This window comes from Arvicanthis niloticus, chromosome 5 (assembly GCF_011762505.2).
Source record: "Arvicanthis niloticus isolate mArvNil1 chromosome 5, mArvNil1.pat.X, whole genome shotgun sequence".
NCBI classification, from domain to species: domain Eukaryota; kingdom Metazoa; phylum Chordata; class Mammalia; order Rodentia; family Muridae; genus Arvicanthis; species Arvicanthis niloticus.
Window position 1 is genome coordinate 60,675,037 of NC_047662.1, and position 23,681 is coordinate 60,698,717.

Sequence of the window (23,681 nt, forward strand, 5' to 3'; positions counted from 1 at the left end):
TAAGGACAGAGGAAAGAGAAAGGAGAAACGTTGTAATTAAATAAAAATTTTTAAAAGACTGGCAATACCCAGCTGTCCTTGGCATTCACCCATCTCACTTCCAGGTCTGCCTCCAGATCCCAAATCAGTTACAGTGAAGATGTCACACCTCTGCCATATAAAAAATGAATAAAATAATACCTGTCTACCTTATTGTACAGTAGATGGAAATAGTATGGTATGATTAATAAAATATAAGCTACCCTTCTCATTTTAATTTTATTTAAAACTTATGGCACTTTGACTAATTCATGCAAAATTCTGAAACAGATATCTGAAAAAACCAAAATTTTTTTTCATTGCTTGTTTGTTTGTTTGTTTGTTTGTTTGTTTCTTTCTTTCTTTCTTTCTTACATACCCAAAGATACAGAGAATGTCAAGAAATAATAAAGGCAAAATTTCAAATCGTGGAGAAAGACTATATTTTCATGTTGTGACAAGAGTTAGCCACAGGACTGCATACTAAGTAGGTTCATGTGTTATAAGTAGAACCAAATTTCATTCAGTATTCATTCTGAATACTGAAGGTGGGAAAACCTCAGATGTCCCACAACAAACGAATGAATATAAAAAATATGGTTCATTTATACAATGGAATATTATTCGGCTATTAAGAATGAGGGCATCATGAATTTTGTAGGCAAATGGATGGAACTAGAAAATATCATCCTGAGTGAGGTAACTCAGACCCAAAACAACATGCATGCTATATGCTCACTAACAAGTGGATATTAGCCAAAAAAAAAAAAAAAAGTGTACAGAATACCCAGAACACAATCCACAGAACTCAAGAAAGTTAACAAGCCAAAGGGCCCAAGTGAGGATGCCTCAATCACACTTGGGAGGGAGAGAAAAGCTGAGGGAAGAGGGAAGGAGGAACCTGTGTGGGAGAGGGGAGAGGGGTGAGGGAAAGGGGGAACATGATCAAGTATTGTGGGTGGGGACCAGGACTGAAGCCCCAAGGGCCAGCAGAATGAATGGAAATATACAACTTTGGAAGGTAGAGTGACCCTCTAGAATGTACCAGAAATCTGGGAGGTGAGAGAACCTCAAGACTCAAAGGGAAGGATCTTGGATGAAATGAGAGAGGGAATTAGGGGAATCTACCTCCAGCAGAAAGACAGGGCATCTGGTGGAGGGATGGGGTTGCCATCCTACAATCAGGAACTCTGATTCTGGGCCATTCCTGTCTAGGAGAACTGCAGGGACAATAGTGGAGAGAAGACTGGGGTAAAGGATGTCCAGTGACCAGCCCAACTTGGGATCCATCTCAAGGGGAGGCCTGACACTATTGCTGATGTTGTGGTGTGCTTACAGACAGGAGTCTCGCATGACTGTCCCTGAGAGGCCCAACAAGCAGCTGACTGAGACAGAGAAAGATACTTGCACCTAGCCAATAGACAGAAGCCAGGGACCCCTGTGGTTGAACTGGGGGAAAGCTGGAAGAGGTTGAGGAGGAGGAGGGCAACACCATGGGAAGACCAGCAGTCTCAACTAATCTGGACCCCTGAGATCTCTCAGACACTGGGCCCACCAACCAGGCAGAACACACTGGCTGGTCCTAGGCCCCCCACATATATACAACAGAGGACTGACTGGTCTGGTCTCAGTGAGAGAAGACACACCTAGCCCTTGAGAGACTCATAGCCCCAGGGAGTGGGGAGGTCTGTAGGGCGTGGGGGGTGGGGACACCCTCTTGGAGATGGGGGGGAACAAATGGGATGAGGAACTGTTGGAGGGCAACACAGGAGGAGGATAACCACTGGACTGTGAGGAAAGATTAAAGATAATAATTTTTTAAAAAATTTTAAAAATCAATACCAATTGGCCACAGGGCATTAAATGCCATGTTTACTGTCCTAAATACAGTTCCTCTGAAAGTGAAAGAAAAAAAATGCCACATATGCTGTGCTCCATATAAAACAGGAAGAAATATAACATCAAAACAAATGGGAGATTTTTTTGTGTGTGATGTGGGGGAATAGAAGGAACCTGAGAAGGTCGTGGCCCTCACAATTCTTCAAACTTCCAGAAGAGAACTTCCTAAACAGACCTAAGATGAAATGTTTCACGCAATTTCACAGTCAGACAGTCCGCTCTACAGCAGCGTGTCACAGTCTCTCCACTAAAGATGAGGTGGAGACAAGCTCGAGATTCCTGTCTGCTTGCAGAACAGCTGGTGTGTCAGAGCCTCACAGGATACAGACTCATCTGATTAAAACAAAAACTAAAATTAAAATTAAATTAAAAAAGACAACAACAAAACAAGAGATACAGATGACATGCCAACCACTTGAAACTTGTTATTTCCAGCCAGTGGCATCAAGCTCCTCCAGAGATTACCTGAGTTACTTCCCCTTACACTCTAAAGCACTCTTAAAATTATAGCCACTGACACTTGGACGGCCTCTTGTCATTCAGAGGGTTCAGTATCCTCTGACACATACTCCACTCCCAGTCTCCCCTCTGCCAACACTACTCCATAGGCAGCAGGCTCTCCCTTCACTCAGCTCAGAGATAACAGGCAGCAAAGAGCCCCAGATGTCCCAAATACATCTGAAAACCCGTTGTCTGGCATCATAGATATAGGTTGTTTCCCCACAAGGAAAACATGGTTTGTTTGTTTGTTTGTTTTCTCAAAGGCACTGCAATAAGCCTCAGTAAGACACTGAGTCATGCTCCAGCTTCATGTAAAAGTAACGCATGTCTGACACCACACTGGAAGTGTGAATCTAACAAAGTTCCTCCAGGACAATAGATGACTAATGGATCTAGACACAGCAGTATGCAGCCTGGTTCTTTTTTTCCTTGGCATATTCAAACATCATGCCTCTCCATCTTCCATGGTAGCTGCACATCCTCCTATACCACCCTGCACCTCCTAAGCGCTTAGAACAATCATGTAGAATATTTTCTTCCAGATTTTAAAAAAAACAAGTGAATAAATAATTACAGGAAAAAAGAAATAACAAATGAAAAGAGGAGACACTTTTTGGCCAATAGATATTTATTCTATGACTATAACGTTTACAATTATATTGTGTATACGCACATCTTCCATCTAACAATAAGCCTATGGAGTTTGACTCTGTGCAATGACAATGCCTTGACCAAATTTAGCCCTGGTACTTGGATGAATTTCAAAAGCTTCCATACATATCAAAATATTTCTTTTTTATTTTATATTTTATTTACATTTCAGATGCCATCCTCTTTCCCCATTTCCCCTCCCTAGAAAACCCCTATCTCATGCCCCCTTTTCCTTTTTGCTTTTATACAATTTTTTTAAATGTTAATCAAAGGCTTTATAAGTTTGGTAATGCTCAATCAGAAGTGTAACACAATACCCAACCTAGATATATAAACTATCTTTGACTGGTGGAGACACATGAACATCTGCCTCCATGCCCCACCCTCTCTTTCTCTCTCTTTCTCTCTCTCATCATCTAGCTTCTCCTCTCCTTCATCTTTTCCTCTCCGAACTCCATCTCTTCCTTTCGGTACTCCTTCCCCCTTAGCTCCTCCTACATATCACCCTTCCTGTTAAAATAAAACTTTTCAAGATTAAAAAAAAAAAAAAAAAGACATCAGGCTTTCAACTAAAGAATGTGGATAATGGGAAAATAGTCTTCCCCAGGGAAGGGCACACTAATTATCCAATAACCAATTATTGGTTATGTAATACCAAATGATCAACCCTAAAAACATACATACAAGTAATATTAATCAGGCTAAGCAGTTGTATTTATATATTTAGGAATTTATGTATATGCACATATACATCCATATATGTACACAAAAACGATAAATGAAAAAAAGACACCATGAATTTGGGAAAGAGTAAAGAGGGGTATACGAGAGGCTTTGAAGGAAAAAAAAAGGGGAAGGGGCAAATGATGTAATTAATTATATTATAACCTCAAAAAATAATAATTAATTTTGCAATATTGGGTTTGTGGCAGGAGCAAACAACTCATAATGAAAGACAAGTGATACTTTTGAAATGTTAAGAAAGAAGAGAATTCCTGGGAAGTTAAAACACATATAAATAAATGCAAAAACGAGCAAGAGAAAAAGCAAAGGCAGGTGGGGCAGGTATAAACTGCCGGGGCTAGGCTAGAATAGAAAATACAAAATAGAAGTTGGGAAATGTGTCCGTATGATTAAGTACTTCAATTAGTACTAAGAGTGGTCGTAAATGAGGGGCCTGACCTGAAATGGCCTGCTCTTGATTGCAAGCACTGATAATATGTAGTAATCAATTGGCGTGTGTGCAGGAAGAGGGGGAAAATAAAGAAAAAGAAAAACCTTGAGGGGCCAGCAAGGCCAGCTGGGGATAACCACCAAAAAATAAGGGCAGCAGAGCAGAAAGGCAAATGTGCGGAGGCAGCGCTCACACAGAGAGAGCTGGCGCAATGCACCAGAAGCCTCTAAGGCCATTTGCATTTAGCCGTCTTAACAAACGTTAAATGTTAATCATTTCCTTATGTTTCCCTGCTGATTTTACCACCTCCTTGCACGCTGTTTGCTCACAGCAGGTACTTACAAAACACTTGCTGATTGAAAGGGAGGGTAACAGAAACATTAACAGAGACTTTGTGTCCAGCTTAGGTGAGAGATAACTCAGCCCCCCAAAAGGCTTCTTTAAGGATCCTAGACCTGTGTATTGCCTTGAGCTCATTTTTGTAGTAGCCCAAGCAAAGAAATTCAGTAAGAATGGCCTCCCAACCCAGACAAAGCCGACTGCTTATCTTTCTCTGCAACTGTAACTGTTTGACTTACAAGCAGATTGCCCTTTACTTTGCTTCATGGTCTGCTGCACGGCAGAAGATACGTCGAAGATTGCATTTCGGTTGTGACTCATCTCAACAGGGAACACTGCAAGACAAGAAAGACAGACACCAGACAGCTCACAATCTCCAGAAAAATGAGCGAGGAGCCCATCAGCTCATGGTACAGAGTAGAAATGCAGGAACTTCACAACATGGCTGGCTTTTTAAAACATTAATAAAATGCAAAAGAAAGAGAAGGGGGAAAGTGAGGAAGGGAGGGAGAATGGAGGAGAAGAGAAGAAACATATTTGTTAATGTAGAAGAGGGGATGGTAAAGAACAGGACAGTGTGCGTCCACTTCAGAGAACATTTTCACTTAAAAGTGTGTATAATGGCAATGAATACAGATTCTTTTAATTTTTTTCTTTTGTTTTTTTCCTGGAGCAACTTAAAAAGGTATCACTGTCTCAAAGGTGGAGGGGATTCCTAATTCATCAACATGATGGCGAGTTGCATAGCCTCAAAATATACCACTATTCATTTATGTGGTAGCATAAAAATTCACTTATTTACTGATCAAACAAAAAAGCTGCCTGCTTTCTTCTCTCTCCAGCTCTGATGAGCTATGTCACAGGATGTCTGTAAACATCAAACAAGACTAGACAAGATTCATTTGATCAGAATCAGGACAATATTCTAGCTACCCAAAGAAACCCTCTTAGGAGAAGGTCATCAAAAAAAAAAAAAGTAACAAAAACAGAAGCTTTGTAGAGTGGTTTTCTTTTTAAAATGATCGTGTATCTGAGAAGGCAGGAAAGTCAGGGAAATTCTCAGAGGCCAGAAGTGACAAAAAAAATCAAATAACCACATGCAAGGACCTGAGTCAGCCTTTGCCTTGTGGGTCTTTGTGACTCAGGAGGACCAAGGTCTCGGTCAGTGCCAATAAGTTGAGAAATAAACCCCGAAGGTGTCAAAGGCATACTGAGAAACTCTCCCATGTCACCCTTACAGTCAATGTGTGAGAAAAGAAAATCTGCATCAGAAACCTACAGGCAAAATTCTTCAACCAGAGAAATCAAAGAGCCTTGGATCACCATCCCTGTGAGGATCTAGTGATGAAAATAAAGCCAGAAACAGACTGAAATATTCCCATATTTTTGATGCCATCAAGCCCCTGACAGAAGTAAGATGACCAACTCAAAGCAAATTAAATGTTCTTCTGTGGGATCCATAGCCTCTTTCATTCACAGGGTCTATAAAATCGAGTAGAGAAATGTTTTTTTTATAACTGGTGTATTTATAATGTTTTTATAATTGGTGTTTCATAACCTAGTATTTCTTACTATTATGAGCCTAAAAAGCAGAAATCATGGTCATGATAATAATAATAAGTAGTATTTTCTCTAATATGTCAGATATTTTCATATCATGACAACTGTCCTAACAACCACTAAACATCATTTGTGCTTATTAGGATTCTTTCTATTGCTCATTTTACTCAGCTTAGAGCTTCTTGTTATTTAATGTATTTTAAAAAATGTACTAGTCATCAGTCTTGATATCTGCGGCCTGCTTAGGAAATGGAGGCAGGAACTGCAAAACTAGGCTACACGGTGAATTCAAGGCCAACCTGGGCAACTTAGTGAGACACTGTCTAAAAACAGAAGGAGAAGGAGGAGGAGGAGGGGAAGGGGAAGGGGAAGGGGAAGGAGAAGGGGAAGGGGAAGAAGGGGAAGAAGGGGAAGAAGGGGAAGAAGGGGAAGAAGGAAGGGGAAGAAGGGGAAGAAGGGGAAGAAGGGGAAGAAGGGGAAGAAGGGGAAGAAGGGGAAGAAAGAAGGGGAAGAAGGGGAAGGGGAAGAAGGGGAAGAAAGAAGGGGAAGAAGGGGAAGAAAGAAGGGGAAGAAGGGGAAGAAGGGGAAGAAGGGGAAGAAAGGGGAAGAAGGGGAAGAAAGAAAGGGGAAGAAGGGGAAGGGGAAGAAGGGGAAGAAGGGGAAGAAAGAAGGGGAAGAAGGGGAAGAAAGAAGGGGAAGAAGGGGAAGGGGAAGAAGGGGAAGAAGGGGAAGGGGAAGAAGGAGAAGGAGAAGGAGAAGGAGAAGGAGAAGGAGAAGGAGAAGGAGAAGGAGAAGGAGAAGGAGAAGGAGAAGGAGAAGGAGAAGGAGAGGAAGAGGAAGAGGAAGAGGAAGAAGAAGAAGAAAGAAGAAGAAGAATAGGCTTGAAGACTTAGCTCAGTGGTGGAGTGCATAGCCAGTGTGAGGCTCTAGGCTCAGTGCCTAGTCCCATAAAATATGTGTGTGTTAGTGCACCACAATGGGTTTTTACAGGTGTGTATGTCTGTAGCTATATTTCAGCATGGCTAGCTTCTATTATTATTTATTATTACTTATTATTTGAAGCATTCCTAACAAAGTCATCCATGTTAAAAAAAAAAAAACAATATTACAAAAGCAAATTCAGAAATATAGACCTGATCAAAACATCACTCTGGACTCCAAAGAGTCCGTAGGCTTCTTGAATCTATCAATCAAACTTAATTTCTTTAAAATTTTAAATGCTAAAGAAATTTAACAAAAATGTTTTTGTTGAGGCATTCATGTTCTATTACAGATATCTGTCACCGATTCAAAAATGAATTAAGAGTGGAAAAGGGAACGAGGTTGAAGAGTGACTTCGCAGGTCACCCAGCTGTAGTCCCGGAGGGTCACTTAAACGCTTTTAGGTCCTCCTAGTTAATTCCAGGTCACTAATCAAAGAATTTATACTGCAAATTACACACTTTCTTTTTCACTCTCCTGAAAAAATAAGCTGTTTACTTTTACCACTTGGCATTTAAAGCATAATTTAGTTTTCAGATATTCGTAGGCAAGAGCCTGAGTTTAGGTATTCCATAATTTGTAATAGTCTGAGTGGTCACACTCAGTCTTCTGTCTCTTGGCCAAATCTAAGGGGGTGAAATGTCTACACGTTTGTGTTTGTGTCCAGGCTCCATCGACTCAACTGATCCACCTCACACACTCTCTGCCAGAACTTCAAAGGAGGCTCTGAAAGGCGGTGCTTGTTCTAGCTGGAGGATCTTTCCCTGTCCCTCACTGTTTACTCTTGCAGTGTTTGAGGCTCTTTTCATCTCCAATTCTCAGACTCCAGAACAATAGCCCCACTCTGACATTTGCATCTAACCCTCCGGGTCTTCGCTGTCATAGGAGCTTCGTGCTTTGATGATTCTGTGGCCACCCTCGCTTGGATAATTGCAGTGTGCACTACCTGGCATGAGTAATCTGTCTAAAATCAATGTTGAAGCCTTTAGAGAGCAGGTATTGAGACATCCACAGGCCTTCTTGCAGAAGGGCAGACTTGGAAGGATGGGCTACCGGTAGCCACACTTCAAAGCCAATTTCCCTATGACTCACAATTTGAGATCTCTGATGCTTGTGACTCCAGTGAATCCAAATGTCTTGTTCTACTTTCAGTCTCATACTTCAGCAAGAGGGCAGGCATATCCAGTGGGACAAAAGACAGTATTTTCTGAACATTTCCTAAAAGGATACCATAAATTATACCTTACAAGACAGAGAAAATCTTCCCAGAGATGTTCTTTCCCCAGCCTCCTCCCCCACATCCTCTCATTTTGCAAGAGACTTCCCTCTTTCTTGATACTGTTAAATGACAAAATGTTGTGGCAGAAGAACTGTAGTCTGTCACTTTTTGTGTAAAACAGAAGGGGGAAATGGAAAAATCACACCTACTCCTACATATTTTTGTAAAAGGAACAAGCAAGAAGACATCTGAACACCCTGTAGTTGGTTACTAAGAAGAGATGAAGGGAAGAAAGTTAAAAGGGGTTTACAAGTTTATACCTCATGGCTGAAAATGTCAAGGTATGCCATGGTATCTTGGTATCATATTGCTGAAAGGATAGATCAAGCCGATAAGACAAAAACAAAGGAAACACTACAACAGCAAACCCAATATTCGCAAGAATACTTCCAACAGAAAAAGGTAAGGTGAGAGTGAAGTTATGACTCCAGAGAACTTAGGAAAGGATTGTTCACTTGACCTTGGCAAAGTGTGAGGGAGAGATTAGAAGCAGCAAACATGACCCATCACCTTCTTAATGGGTTTGCTCTTTAATGGTACACCTAAAGCTCTTCTGAAATAAAATTTAGACCTACCATAAGATGAGCAAACGAATACATACAGATATATTCACATTACTATTATTGCATACATACATATATATATATATATAGTCAGAACATGTGGGTATCTGTCTATATATGCCTATATTATATATTGTAGTGATGTCCACAGAAAGGCTAAACACAGGGTGCCCCAACAGCAATGAAGACACAAATTACAGCTACTAATGCCATGTCCCATTCATGGGAACAAGGAACCCTAATTTCCATAGTCTTAGTCTTCACTCGATAGTTTTCAAACTAACTTTTGAATTACCTATAAGACTGGATATTGTTAAGGGCTGGAAAGGTATCTTAGTAGTGAAAAGCCTTGGGGGCTCTACCAGAGGACACAGGGTACATTCGCAGCATCCACATGGGAGCCATCAGTTGTCTGAACTCAAATTCCAGGAGACCTGACACTCTCCTCTGGCTTCCATGGGCACCAGACATATGCATGATGCACAGACATCCATCCAGGCAAAATATTCATACACACCAATCTTTTAACTCAAATAACATTGTTATTGTTATTTAGAAATCTCTACTTCCTAACTTCTTTCCCTTGGCTTAATATTTTTAGTCAAATCAAGTTCTTCAGGTGTTTTATCAAAGAACTTGACAAAATCTTTAAATAATCCTACTTATATCAAAATAAAAATGAGCCATCCATAAGGGTTCACTGGGTTTCAAAATGTTTTTGAAAGAGATAAACACATTTAGATACACACAGCCCTGCTTATACTGATGTCACTGAGAGTAATATTTAGAAACCATCCTGTAGGCAACGGCAGTGTTACTGTGGAAAACTCATTTCTCTACTGCTTCAGGAGTGGGCTAAACCAAAGTTGTGTCATTAGTGTGTTTTCTGACCTTTTTGAAAATAACTCAATGGACTCCTTTTTAATAATTTATATTTATTTCAGGTGCATTAGTGTTTTCCTGAATGCAAGTCTGTGTGTGGGTGTTAGATGTCCTGGAACTAGGGTTACAGACAGTTTTGAGCTGCCATGTGGATGCTGGGAATGAAAGCTGGATCCTCTGGCAAGTGCTTTTAACCTCTGAGCCATCTCTCCAGCCCCTGAACTCCTTTTTTAATCACAAGGAAGTTGATGTATAAACAGGTTCTCAGGCATACACTTTCTGTTATCTCATTTTTGTTCTTCTCTCTCTCTCTCTCTCTCTCTCTCTCTCTCTCTCTCTCTCTCTCTCTCTCACTCACACACACACACACACACACACACACACATTTGGCATTGATCTTATAGTTTCTTTACCAATGACAGCCAGCAACTTTCATATAAGTAGACCATAAACACCAGCTTAGTTATTAACAGGAATGGCTTAGCATGCTTTTTTCATATTAGAGTTATCAGTGTGGCTTCCTCCTGGGACATGGCTGGATGGTAACAGAAGGGAACCCTGTAAAATTCCTACTGCATCAGCCTGTTCACTATTAATAAAGCCAATGAAAGGAATCTTGGCCAAACAAAGCCTAAGGGGAACTAATTGGTTAAGCCAATGCCTGAGCTAGGATCAGACTGTACCAGTTTGCCTGTCAATAGGCAACAGGGGGGGGGGACTGATTATTTAGTTCTATTGACCCTCTCTTCAAAAATGAAAGGTAAGATTAAACAAATGTTCAATTTAGAAGGATGACACACCTGGAGCCAAATCCATAATTTGTATCTCTGTTCTAGAATCTCCAGAAGACAATCTGTGTTGTGTCTATTTTTTATGTCCACTGGCTCAATCAGCTAGTGGGAATAACGAAGTCAATATGTGAAGAGTTTATTTTTGCTGCACTCTCATGACTGCCCACCCAGCATTCTTGCACTGTGTACTCAACAAACGTGAAAACAAAGTGATAAGTTTATACTTAAAATATTGATGTTCATTTCCTAGGTAGTGAATTATCTATACAGGTGAAAAAATACAGAATAGATTGTTTTTATATCTTGTGGGCTGTTAGAAAATAGTAAATGGGGGTTGGACAGGCTTGGTGTATTAGTATTAAAGGAACATTGAAAGATTATCAGCTTTGGTCTATATAGCTAGAGGCTGGCCTAGAGTGAGTAGTATTGTTTATTGTTTAAATTGTTTTCTTTTAATTACTAAAAGCTTTATCCCTATTTGTGTGATAGTTAATATTGCTAACCTGACAGAATCTATAATTACCTAGAAGTTGGGCCTCTGGGCAGGCCGGTGGTGTATCTTGATTAAAGAATTGCCCACTATGGGTGGTACTATTCCTTGACTGGGATTCCAGCAACAAATGGTGAAAGAGATCAGAGCATCTATTGCTGTCTTTTTCTTGACTGTAGTTGCATTGTGACAAGCTGCTGCAAATTCACGTTGTCTCCATTTTCCAGACATGTTGAAATGTACTTTGAACTATTAACTACAACAAACCGTTCCCCCTGAAGTTTGCTTCTGTCAGAGTGTTTGACCACAACAGGAAAAGAAATTTGAATAGTGTGAAAGTCACCCTATACTCTGGACTCCCCGTTCTTTATTTAAACTTTTAAAGTTATACATGTATAAGGACACATAGAATGTAGTTTGAGAGTATGCTGATTTACTAAAGTGGTGGTGATAGGGTTTCCTCCAAAATCCATAACTTCATTAGCCCTGGGTAGTTGGCAGATTCCAGTACCAGACATGGTTTCCTTCTTGCTGAGCAGGTCTGAAGTTCAATTAGAGAGCTATTGGTTACAAACAATGTCTGTGTGCCACAACTGCACCTTTAGGGTTATTATGCCATGCTGGTAATTGTTGTGATTCATATGTATCATAGCTGGGTAGGACTGTTAGTTGCTTATCTTTTCTTTGGAAGCTTGCACGACACTTTCTGGTACCATAAAAGCCAATCCCCAGGAAGGAGGCTTTCAGGTAAGGTCTAGCACAGGAACCTCTGAACCCTGTGTCTGAATTGCACGGTGTCTTCAGCAATAGAGAGTTAACTTCCACTTCTTGAGGGCAACCAAGGGCAATAGTTATAGTCTGTAGTGTTTTGGGAATCTCTTAGACAATCAATTCAATTCAATGGCAATTCAAAAAAAGGTCTCCTCATTGCTTCATGTTGCAGACATTGTTAGATGGTCTTTGGCACTTGAAGGAAGTACGTTATTCCAGATGAGGACATTCTGTCTAAACTCTCAGAGGCAAAAGGGTTGGGAGAGGGCAGGAGGTAAAAAACTCTGGGAGGGAGGACTGGGAAGGGTGAAACATTTAGAATGTAAATAATAAAATAATTTTTAAAAAGAAAATTACAAAGTTATAAGTGAGCTTCTTCTAATGATACATAATTTTAATGCTATAATTTGATTTTATACTACGTAATAAAATTTCATTTTACTTATGCTTAATATTCACCATACCATTTAGGTCAAACAAATGAATATATTTAAATTAGGTCAACATTTATAAAGTTAACAAAATAAGAAAACAGAAAATACACTCATACAGTGATTGCAAGCAGAATATACATACATTTATTTATATATCAGTATGTTTCACTGAATTTCAAGTCCTACTAGTTCTTATGAGTTTGAAGTCACACACACACACACACACACACACACACACACAAACCACGTAGAGAATGATGCGTGTTTTGATAAAATTTAATCTAAATGAGCTTTAAAGTAACAATTTCAAAGAGACTGAGAAAAAAAAGATTATTAGAATTTTTATGAGTCTACTTACTTCAAATCATCATAAGGAGGCCTTTAATGCTCCTGATGTTAAGTGTTGAGCCTTTTCTCCTAAGAAACTGGATTCTCTGCTTGTCACTATGACACGACAGTAACAACTCCAGATAGCTTACGCTTCTCGTGATGTGTTTATCACTATTTCGCTTTTTGGTTGTTGTTGTTTTGTTTCTAGACAGGGTTTCTATAGTAGTCCTGGCTGTCCTTAGCAGACCACTCTGGCCTGGAACTCAGAAATCCACCTCCCTTTGTGTCCTGAGAGCTGGGAATTAAAGGCATGTCCACCACCTCCTGGCTTCAGATACATTTTTTGAAGTAAAAAATAGAAAAAAAAAAAAAAAAAAAAAAACCTTTTCTTCATCGCTAGCCACCTTCCATCACATGATCATGTTTTCAGGCTTTAAACACAGCCATTAGAATTTTATAAATGTCTCCTAAGAAGAAAATTCACTCACTAGAAACGAAGGCATACACTTTGTAAAAGTGGCAAATTTTTGTGAACAAACAAGACAGCAATTAGTAGGTTTTTCTATAGTGTAAATAAGGAAGTTAAATAGGCATTAGCTCTTATCACAAAGTTGTCAATAAACTGCTGTGTGATAATAGTTGGGGCAGGAGGTGGGGGTTCCAAGAAGGGTGTTTTCTTTATCAGGATAGATTTCCACAGAGCTATAAAATGTCCTAGCCGCCTTGGGTCTCATTTTACAGTGTGAACCAGATAAGGACAGGAGACTTTTTTATTGATTGTATCCCTAAAGGAAAAAAGCAAAATGGGGGAAAAAAAAAAACAGGCCCTAAATTCTGTAGGTTAACAAAATCAACTCTGATCTAACGGTAAGATCATAAATACTTTATCCTCCACAGTGGTAATTTTATGTGCCCAGTTGGCTATACTGAAGTGCAAAGCATTTGTTTAGACACCATTCAAAATGTTGCCTTGAAGCCCTTTTAAATGCAATTAATTTAATCAATACACTTTGAGTAAGAAAGAATTCCCAGAATGCGAGCAGGCCTCATCCTATCAATGAAGGCTATTGCTGCAAAGGCAGGTTTCCTGAATGGACAGAATTCTTATGGTGTGCTTACAGACAGGAGCCTAGCATATCTATCCCCTGAGAGGCCCAACAAACACTGACTGAGACAGAGGCAGATATTTACACCCAACCAATGGAATGAAGTCAGGGATCCCTGTGGTTGAATTAGGGAAAGGCTGGAAGAAGTTGAGGAGGAGGGTAACCCCCATAGGAAGCAGTCTCAACTAACCTGGACCCCTAAGGTCTCTCAGACACTGAACCACCAACCAGGCAGCATACACCAGCTGATATGAGGCCCCTTGACACATATACTGCAGAGGACTGCCTGGTCTGGCCTCAATAAGAGAAGATGCACCTAACCCTTGAGAGACTTGTGGCCCCAGGGAGTGGGGAGGCCTGGCAGGGTAGAGGGGTGGGTGGGGAGTGGGGACTTCCTCTTAGAGATAGGGGAGGAGGAATGAGAGGGGGATAAAGACTGGACTGTAAAAAATGATTAAAGATAATTTCTTTTAAAAACTGACAAATACACAGAATCAAGGTGATGTGTAGCTTCCTTTCCAGCATGTGCAGGTTTAAAGTAATTAGATTATTAGAAAAGATAAATTTTTACTTTTTAAGTCTTACAGAAAGTTATCAGTTGATTGGTACAGAAATAGATTAGAAACCTACTATTTAATAAACTTTAATATAATGGCAGATCAAGACAATGATCACTAATAAATATATTCTTAACTTTTTTAGTTTTAGTTTATGTGTGTTTGCCTGAATGTATGTGTACCTCATGTATATATGAGCTGGCAGACATAAGAATTCATCATCAGATTCTTTGGAACTGGTGGTTTTGAGCTGCCATGTGGATGCTGTGAATTGAACCCATGTCCTTTGCAAGAGCCAGCAAGAGCACTTAACCACTGAACCACCTCTCCAGTCCCACTAGCAAATATATTAACTAACCATCATGCAAAATGGCAATAAAGAGGTTGATTATGGAGGAGTGCTCACATGCTGTTAACCAACTTCAGTACCACTAAGATGAGGCAAGCAGAAATAACATAATTCTGGGGTGTTGCAACAAGAAGAACACATGCCACAGATACACAAGCTTGCCAAGAGCAAGTCAAACCTCTCATTTGAAGTACGAGAAACAAAGGGGAGAAAAAAAAATCTCGTGACATTATGAATCAGATATCAGTTGGGTATAGAACATGACACATCAAAGCAAAGCACCCTACTAATCAAACACAGAACAGGACAATAAAAAGCAAAGAATTCAGCAGGTCTCCCCTAGACTCTGTTGTGAAAAAAATATATAAAAACATATTCTTATCTGGGCATCATGGTGCACACTTATATGTCTCCATCAATGTATAATTTCTGTTTTACCTTAACTATCCAGTTTTGCCACACCATCACCAAAACTAAATGTATTTAGAAACATTTATTTTATTTCAACATGTTATTTCTCATTTAATTAATACTTTTACACTAAATGATTTAAATTTTTTCTGTAATATTGGGGCATTTATATATTTTTACGCTTGGACTGTCCAGCTGTAGTCTTAATCCTCTTAGTAGGGCCCAGTGTTTTGGTCTGAATTATAGGAGCTTTCGTACATGTTGTACAACAAAACTTTTCCTACGGAGGCACTACACATGTCTACCCACAAGAAATCAAAGTATGAATAGCACCAAAGTCCAACTTAGTGAATTAATGAGCTTTATTGGAGTTATTTACAGAAATATGGGTGAGGGGTAACTTACAGGAGCAGAAATGACTGAAAGACAGCTGCATCACGAAAGCCCACCCCAGCATGAGTGACAGCTCACAAAGCCAGGAGCTTGTAACACATTGCACAGCCTGTAGGCAGCTCAACAGGTTGGCAAGTGTTCTAACACTCAGCTGCTCTACATATCTTTCAGGCAGCTTGGATAGCTTCTGCCTCTTCCAGGTAGCTGGGCTGGTCTCCGAGTCTTCTTTGCAGCTTTGGTTTTTTGAGAATCTTCTTTGCAGCTTAGCTTTTCTGTGAGAAAACTCAGCTTTTATCACTTACTCTAGCAGGGAGAGGACTAGTAAATCTTGTCAGTTTCAGGGACTTTCTGAAGCTATTCTGACTGGTTTGCCTTCCTACCTAAGGATTTTTCTGCAAGATGGAATGTTCCAATCTCAGAGAAAACAACAGCATACTAAAGTAGCAACTCTCCTTTATCTGATACCAAATATTTGCCATTTGTTACTTGATTTTATTTTATTCTTATACTGAATGTTTTTATTGTGAATATTTTTTCATTATTCTGTTTATGCTTAGGAAGTCTGGTGCTCGGCAGGAGAGGGTGATATAGACCTATAACCCCAAGACTTGATTCTGAGGCAAAACAGTTGCCACAACTTTGAGACCAGCCTTTGCTACACAGCAAGACCTCAGATGAAACAGAAAACAAGTTTTACACTCTCATAAGATGAGCTCTAGGTATATGCTGTTTCCGCTTCATTAAAAACTTCTGTTTTATTTTGAAACCACCTGAAATCCACTTTGTGGCATGGCTTGTGGTAGCAACTAGGAACTTCATTATTTTATAAACAGTAAAATAATAATTTTCTTTTTTTTTCTACTGAGATACCACCTGGATAGAATTTTCATAAACTCAGTGTGTTTCTGACCTTTTCCCTTTCCCATTTCTTTATTGTTTATAGGAGGAGAGTGGGCCTGCCACTGCATGTTTGTGGAGGGTAGAGGCCCGATTTGGAGTTATCTGTACAATGAGAACTTGTGAGTAAAAGAGACAAAGTTCTCGTCACAGTTATATAGAAATGAAGCCAGCCGCGGTGCTCAGTCAAATAGATTTGCATACATTCTTCTCTGCTCATTCCAATAACTCTCAAGGAGCCAAGCACGAGATATCAGAAGCTGTGATCTATGCTTTCTAAAGGATTAAATGAGCACACAGTAGGACAGCAAAGAACTGTAAAGCACACAAGGGCCTAGGGTGGAAGCTGGATGGAGTTCTGCCCCTTGCTTTCACTATTTCTCCGACTTCTCACAACCCATAGTGCAGTATCTTGCTGTGGTAACTATCAATCTTTAATTTTGCCACTGGGTGCTGGCTTCTCTGCTCTCCTACTTGCCCAAGCCCTGATGGTTTACTAGGCAGTCCCAAACATTTGTGACCTCACTTTTTTTTTATCTCAACACGGATGCATGGACATGACTAGAGGCATACTCTTGTGAATCTGCTTGATGAGCAGATCTAAACTTTGAATGAGTAACGAAAGGTGCGAGGGGAGAGTGGACAGCACCAAGCTCAGGTTGAGCTTGTGAAGCCACACTGTACACTAGGTTCATATTTGCATTTTCTCAGGTGGGAGAAGTTGACCCATGCTAAAATGTAACACCCACAAACAACCTCTCAACCTACTGTGGCTTCTGAAGCTTTTAATAGGGGGGCCTTTCTCATTGTTTCAAGTCTATTATTTAGGTGTGAAGTATCAAAGGAAAACTAAGTCTTCATACCACCCCACACTTAACTTTAATCCATTCAATGAACTCTCTTTATCAACATCCACATTGCATTCATAAGACCAGACCATATATAAACAAAACACAGTCGTGAGTGCCCTTTCTAAAATGACCAAGTACAAACCAGGGCCCCAAACTAAGTTAAAAAGAAGCACATGTGTTGCTCTAGTATATGCTTACTATGATGTTTGATTTTACTTCCTTATTTTTCAGATTAAAAACTGAGGCCAGGAGAACTTGTGTTCATCACAAAACCTTACTGTTTCGGTGCTTGGATTTTAATGCAATCAGTCTGAATTGCAGAATTCTGAGTCCTTCCCAAAGTCCTAAGTGGTCTCAGAAAAAGAGAAAAAAAAAAGTTAAAAAAAAAGCTTTGTCCCAGTTGACTTTCTGTTGCTGTTTAAAAGTCCATGACAGGTTTATTTGTTTTAACGCCCCCATCATGGCCCAGCACTGAGGGACGCCAAGGCAGTGACTAAAGCAAGGCAGGAAACTGGAAGCAGAAACTGAAGCAGAGAGGCAGAGTCTCCAGAGAGTATTACAAAGTATGCATGTATGATGGGAAATGGCACACGTGCCCCATCACTCACATGGAGTTCAGAGGAAAACTGTGAGGTGGCTTCTGGGGATCAAATTCAAGTTGTCAGCTTGCTTGGCAAACGCTTTACCCATTGACCCATCTCACTACCCACCCGACACTTTTAAGTTTTAATAGCTGTGATCATTAAGATAACACAATCTTTCCCCCAACTACCTCTCTAGAAAAGTGTGGCTACAGTATAAAGATCTTAGACTATATCAAGTGGAAATTCAACTAAATTGTTCAAAAATTCAAAAGTCTTGTTCCACTCCGTCTCCCTCCCCACATCTCCAAACGAAAACCTCCCAGTAATGAGGCAAACGGATAAAGACACCCACGTCTGGGGCCTTGTGGTCATTCTTGCATATTTATTCTGGTTTCTTTCAATGCCAGCAACCTATATACCACAATCTATACCCCACATTTCTTTCATTTTGCAAAATGAATGTTATCTTCTGCAGATGATTCAGCAAGCCTCACAATTCAGCAGTGGCAACTGTAAAACATGAAGGGGAAAAAGAGAACAATTATAATGCCTTTAAAAGTAAGCTTTAGAAAGATTTCTAAATTTAGTGAGCACTGTCTTATCTAATTTTGATGCGAAGATTTGGTAAAATCTAATGTGTTTCTAATATGTACTATTAGACATCTGTTTGGGACACGTGTTACCAGTACTGCACTGTGCTCAAGGGTTAGTTCATAATTTCATAGATATTTCAAAGGTATTCACTCCCCCTTTCTTCAGACCTGAGAGACTTGTGGCTATGCAGTATTTATTCCCTGAAACATCCAGCCCACCATCCTCCAAAGAGCTGAACCTTCATAAATCCAGAAAGTTCTTCTAATGGATTACACTATGCCTTTTGTAACTAACTGCAATGAAGATTTGTGCAAAGTCATATCCAAAAAAGGAATAAAACAGATAGGTGGGAAGGGCCTTCTTTTTTTCTTTGAAAGTCAAACAGTTCTGGTCCCTCTCCTTACTCCAGTACTTACTATCAGACTTTCAGTCTAACTCGGGCTACTTTTTTTTTTTTTTTTAAATCCTCTGATCTAACTAGCCTATAAAAGTGAAATAGCTTATATTTACCCATAAAGGCTACCACAAGAATCAAGGAAAATTATGCTGGTATAACAAAAATTCTTGACCCAGGCTGGACTGTATATAAATGCCAGCTACAATTACAATCAAAACAGGGAGGTCCCGCTGCTGGCAAGTGTTTATCCATATCATTTACAGCTCTGTTTCCCACTGGCTTTTTACACTCGGCTGCCCCCTCTGTTTTGCCCATCTAGAAACTCATGGGGATTTTTCTTCATGTTAATTATTAATTACTGGCACCTCTCTTTGGAGAATACATCGGTTTTCAGTTTGTGAAACAGTAGACTCACTCAGTGGAATCTTTAAGGGATGTGGGGTGGCTGCAACCTGATGCGCCAAGCAAGAGATTGCACAACCCGGTTTCACAGGCTCAAGCACACTCGCCCACACACCCAGGAAGCGCAGGGGTATGTGGAAGTCAGTTCTTTATCTATTATGTACACTCCGGAGCTGTAAACAAGGCCATGTGAGGACTCAGCTAGAACGCTTCCTCTGAGTCAGTATTAAACAAACTTCCGAACTGTTAGGGAAGGAAATAAAGCCACCATGTCCCCCCCCCCCCCAGTGACACCCACAACCGTGTGCCAGGAATTATAGGAGATGGATTCAACATTTTGTCAGAAGCTGATGCAATATTAAGATGAGTTTTGTACACTCTAATGGAGTTTAATCACTAGTAACCAGCGTGGATTAGAATGGGCCATCGTCTCTCTGGGAGGATGCTGTGAGAAATGACTTACCATGCCAGAGTTTGTGGAAAACTTATGGTGTTTACTTCCTGGTGATAGAGACTTCAGTCCCATTGCATCTAATGTGACTTTGATGTGAGATGTGTCATCAAAGATCTCTTTGATGGTGAAAAACATTACAGGTCACACAAATATCACAGCATTATTCAGTGGGGAAGACGCAGGCTCTGATGTCAAAAAATCCACGGAACCCTGCACTTCTTGAGTACTTTACAGTTTCAATCCTTGAGGCCTCAAGCAAGTTACAATCTCTTAGAAGATCTCCATTTTTCATACCTGCAAGCTCATAATATTTACAGGTTTTTCCTTAGAATCATAACCAGTTAGACAATGGCGAAGAGGTATGTGGCAACATGATGTAATTAAGCACCGTCAGGTCACCTAAAACAGAATCAGAGAGAATTCATGTTTAGAACACACTAGAGCTGTTTGCTTAAAGTAGACAGTAAGTGTAACATGTGCTTCTTCTTTGGCCTGCAGCACACCTAGCTATTTAAAAAGGAAGATGGGTTCATATCACTTATAACTGGATTCTACACTCAACTGAATCTAGAGAACATAGAACACTTCTTATGTGCGGATATTTTAATTTCTGAGTTTTAGAAGGCTGGGCAAAGACATCCCAGATCATTTTTTTTAATTAGCCAAAAGGAAGCAGCTAAATGATTATAAAGCACTTGAATCCTTACTGATGTCCACAAAGTAGACTATCTCACTGAGGGCTGTCTGGGTGCTCAGACAGTAAAGGCCATTAACATTTCCGGCAACCCAAAGTTTGACCTTATACTTGGACTTTTGGAGGTAAACTTCCTGAGAGGAAATTAAGTACAGAGAACCTGGTCCAGCGTGGAACTCTGGTCTTGCCAAAAACACTGTGAGAAACTCTTGCACTAAATTAATCTTTTAGTTTGCCTTTAAAATATCAAAGCCAATAAAAAAGACAATAATTTTTAATTTAGAAAGGGAAGTGAAATCAAAGTCAAAGAGGTCCAAAATGTGCTTTTTCTTCTTGCCCATACGCTATACAAATAAGCTCAAAAATAAGATAAAATAGTTCTGCCTTCTCTCCCTATAAGAGTTTTACTGAAACTCTAATCTCCAGACATTAAAAATAAAAACATTACACCAGAAGGGATACTATGGCAGCTATAATTTACATATCTGCCATATGGAAATCAAATTAAATGTGAAAAATAGTCACAATATTTTCATCATTCGAGCTCCCAAAGATTGCACAGGTTCTCTTTCCTTTGGGAGGTAACCTTCTCCCTCTGGGCTCAGTAGACACTTGGGGGTCAAATAGAGTCCAGCCTTCAAGCAGATGAGATGCTGTCTATTTTTAAAGACCTTGAGAGAAGGAAATTCCATAAGCTTCCCCAGCTACACATTCCAGTGTCTATCAAACCTCACTGTCTGAAAATTTTTCCTTTTTGGTTATCTAAATCCCTCATGCGGCAACTTAAGCCTCTTGCCTCCCGTCTGGTCCCCAAGGAGGATCATCATTTTTCTTCCCACATCATGTTCCCCAAACTGGCTCTCCTAGAACTCTTGGTCTGCTGCCTTTCTGTCATCACTGTGACTCACCGGTAGTTTCCTTCCAATTCTTCTTCTTCCACTTTGTATTCAAATAGCCTTTAAAATAGTTTTCTTTAAAAAGCAATAATAATAAGCTCTTCCATTGGGGTCCCCAGGCTCAGTCTGATGGTTGGCTGTGAGTATCTCCATCTGTATTAGTCAGGTGCTGGTAGAACCTCTCAGGGGACAGTTATACCAGGCTCCTGTCAGCAAGCACATCTTGGCATCGGCAATAGGGTCAGGGTTTGGTGTCTGCAGATGGGATGGATCCCTATGTGTGGAGCTTTCTAGATAGCCTTTCACTCAGTCTCTGCTCCATTTTTTTTTTTTGTCCCTGTCTTTCCTTTGGACAGGAACATTTCTGGGTTAACAATTTTGAGATGCATGGGTGGCCCTATCCCTCAACTGAGGGCAGTGCTTATCTAATGGAGGGGTTTCTACAGGTTGTATCTCCCCTTTGTTGTGTATTTCAGCTAAAGTCATCATAGTTGGGTTCTGAGAGCCTCTTGCTTCACTATAGTCTGGGACTTTCTAGTGGCTATCCCATCCTCCACTGCTACATATTTCTATTCAATTACTGGGGAAGGACTAAAGGAGCTGAAGGGGATTGCAACCCCATAGGAAGAACAATATTAGCTAACTGGACCACCCAAAGTTCCCAGGAACTAAACCACCATCCAAAGAGTATACATGGAGGGAGCCATGGCTCCAGCTACATATGTAGCATAGGATGACCTTATCTGACATCAATGGGAGGGGAAGCCCTTGGTCCTGTGGAGACTTGATACCCCAGAGGACGGAGATGCTAGAGAACTGAGGTGGGAGTACGGGTGAGTGGGTAGTGCACCCTCATAGAAGCAAAGGGGAAGGTGGAGAGGGGGGATGGAAAGGGAGGTTTGTGAAAGGGGGATATCATTCGAAATGTAAATGAATAAAATGATTAATTAAAAAGCAATAATAAGGAGAATTATTCTGTATTTTATAAATTATCTTTAATCTATTTTTACAGTCTAGTCATCATCTCCCTCCCAGTCTGCTTATCCCATTTTCCTCCCCCATCTCCAAGATGATGTCACCACCCCCATCCTCCCCATTCTCTCAACCCCCCCACCCCACCCCACCCTCCCAGGCCTCCCCACTCCCTAAAGCCTCAGGTCTCTCAAGGGTTAGGTGCATCTTCTCTCACTGAGGCCAGACCAGGCAGTCCTATGCTATATATGTGTCAGGGGCCTCATATCAGCTGGTGTAGGCTGCCTGGTTGGCGGTTCAGTGTCTGAGAGATCTTGGGGGTCCAGGTTAGTTGAGACTGCTTCCTATGGGGGTTACCCTCCTCCTCAACTTCTTCCAGCCTTTCCTTAATTCAACCACAGGATCCCCAACTTCATTCCTTTGGTTGGGTGTAAGTATCTGTCTTGGTCAGCTGTTTGTTGGGCCTCTCAGAGGGCAGCCATACCAAACTCCAATCTGTAAGCACACCATAGCATCAGTAATAGTATCAGGCCTTGGAACCTCTCCTTAAGAAGGCTCCCACTTTTGGCTGGTCACTGGACCTCTTTTCCCTCAGTCTCTTCTGCAGTTTTGCCCCTGCAGTTCTTTTAGACAGGTTATTCTGTATTTTTATGATGTTAAAACTACTTATATTCTTTGTCACCTGCCCTCCTCTATACATATACATGTATAATTGAAACAAAAAGATATAAACAATTTTTTGAACTTATTAAGTTTTTCAGATTCTTTCCATCATTATAATGCAAAACATACTTAGAATGTCATACTTTATCATTGAATATGAATGCCAAATTCATGTTTTAAAGACTTTCTTCTTTTACTCAATAGAGTCAAATTATTAAGGAACACTAAAACACTCAGCTAGATCCCAGGGATTTGATGCATGCAAAAAATAGATCATGGTTAACATATACAAAGATATATAAAGATTATTTAAAAATACAGCTGATCCTGGCATCTGCCTGTGCTGTGGAACTGCATAAGGTGGGCTGATAAAACTGGACTTCAAAGAAGGCCATTGCTGCAGAACTTTTCTGGTGATCAGAGGGACGAAGAAATACCTACTGCCTCCCTAGAAGCCAGAGCAACTGAGGACAGAAGATCAGTCAAAAGCAAAGGTTATGTAGGCCTCTGTGAAAGGATATTTGGTGGACTAGTGAACCCCCACACAGCTGTATGAGAGCAACACAAATCTATGGGTATCAATATCAATACTCAGAGTACAAATTGAGTGCATGACCAGTTACAGCAACAGAGCCTCCTTCCCTGGGCCTATGGTTTTACCAGTCATGGGATTTTACCAGTTTAAGGTACCAAGTGTGAAATCTCTCCTGTGGACCAGGCCTCATATCAAAGCAGAAAGTCTCTAGTTGTTTTCAGCCATTATTAAAAATGGAAAAAGCGCCGGGCGGTAGTGGTACA

At 40.4% G+C, this 23,681-nt stretch overlaps 2 long non-coding RNA genes across 4 annotated transcripts in view; both read right to left on the minus strand.

Moving 5' to 3' along the window:
• Window positions 1–1,960: 1,960 nt before the first annotated feature.
• On the minus strand, window positions 1,961–8,341 carry LOC143442228 (uncharacterized). Its single transcript, XR_013110239.1, has 3 exons — window positions 8,216–8,341; window positions 4,822–4,917; window positions 1,961–2,250 (listed from the first exon to the last, which is right to left on the minus strand). It is a non-coding gene; the product is annotated as an uncharacterized LOC143442228 (long non-coding RNA).
• Window positions 8,342–15,485: 7,144 nt separating this feature from the next.
• Window positions 15,486–23,681, minus strand: part of LOC117709615 (uncharacterized) — a 29,666-nt gene continuing 21,470 nt past the window's right edge. For all 3 annotated transcript variants that reach the window (XR_013110607.1, XR_004606896.2, XR_013110608.1), the window contains 2 exons: window positions 19,668–20,057; window positions 15,486–18,321 (listed from right to left, as the gene is read on the minus strand). This is a non-coding gene — a long non-coding RNA (uncharacterized LOC117709615). The remainder of the gene's footprint in view (window positions 18,322–19,667; window positions 20,058–23,681) is intronic.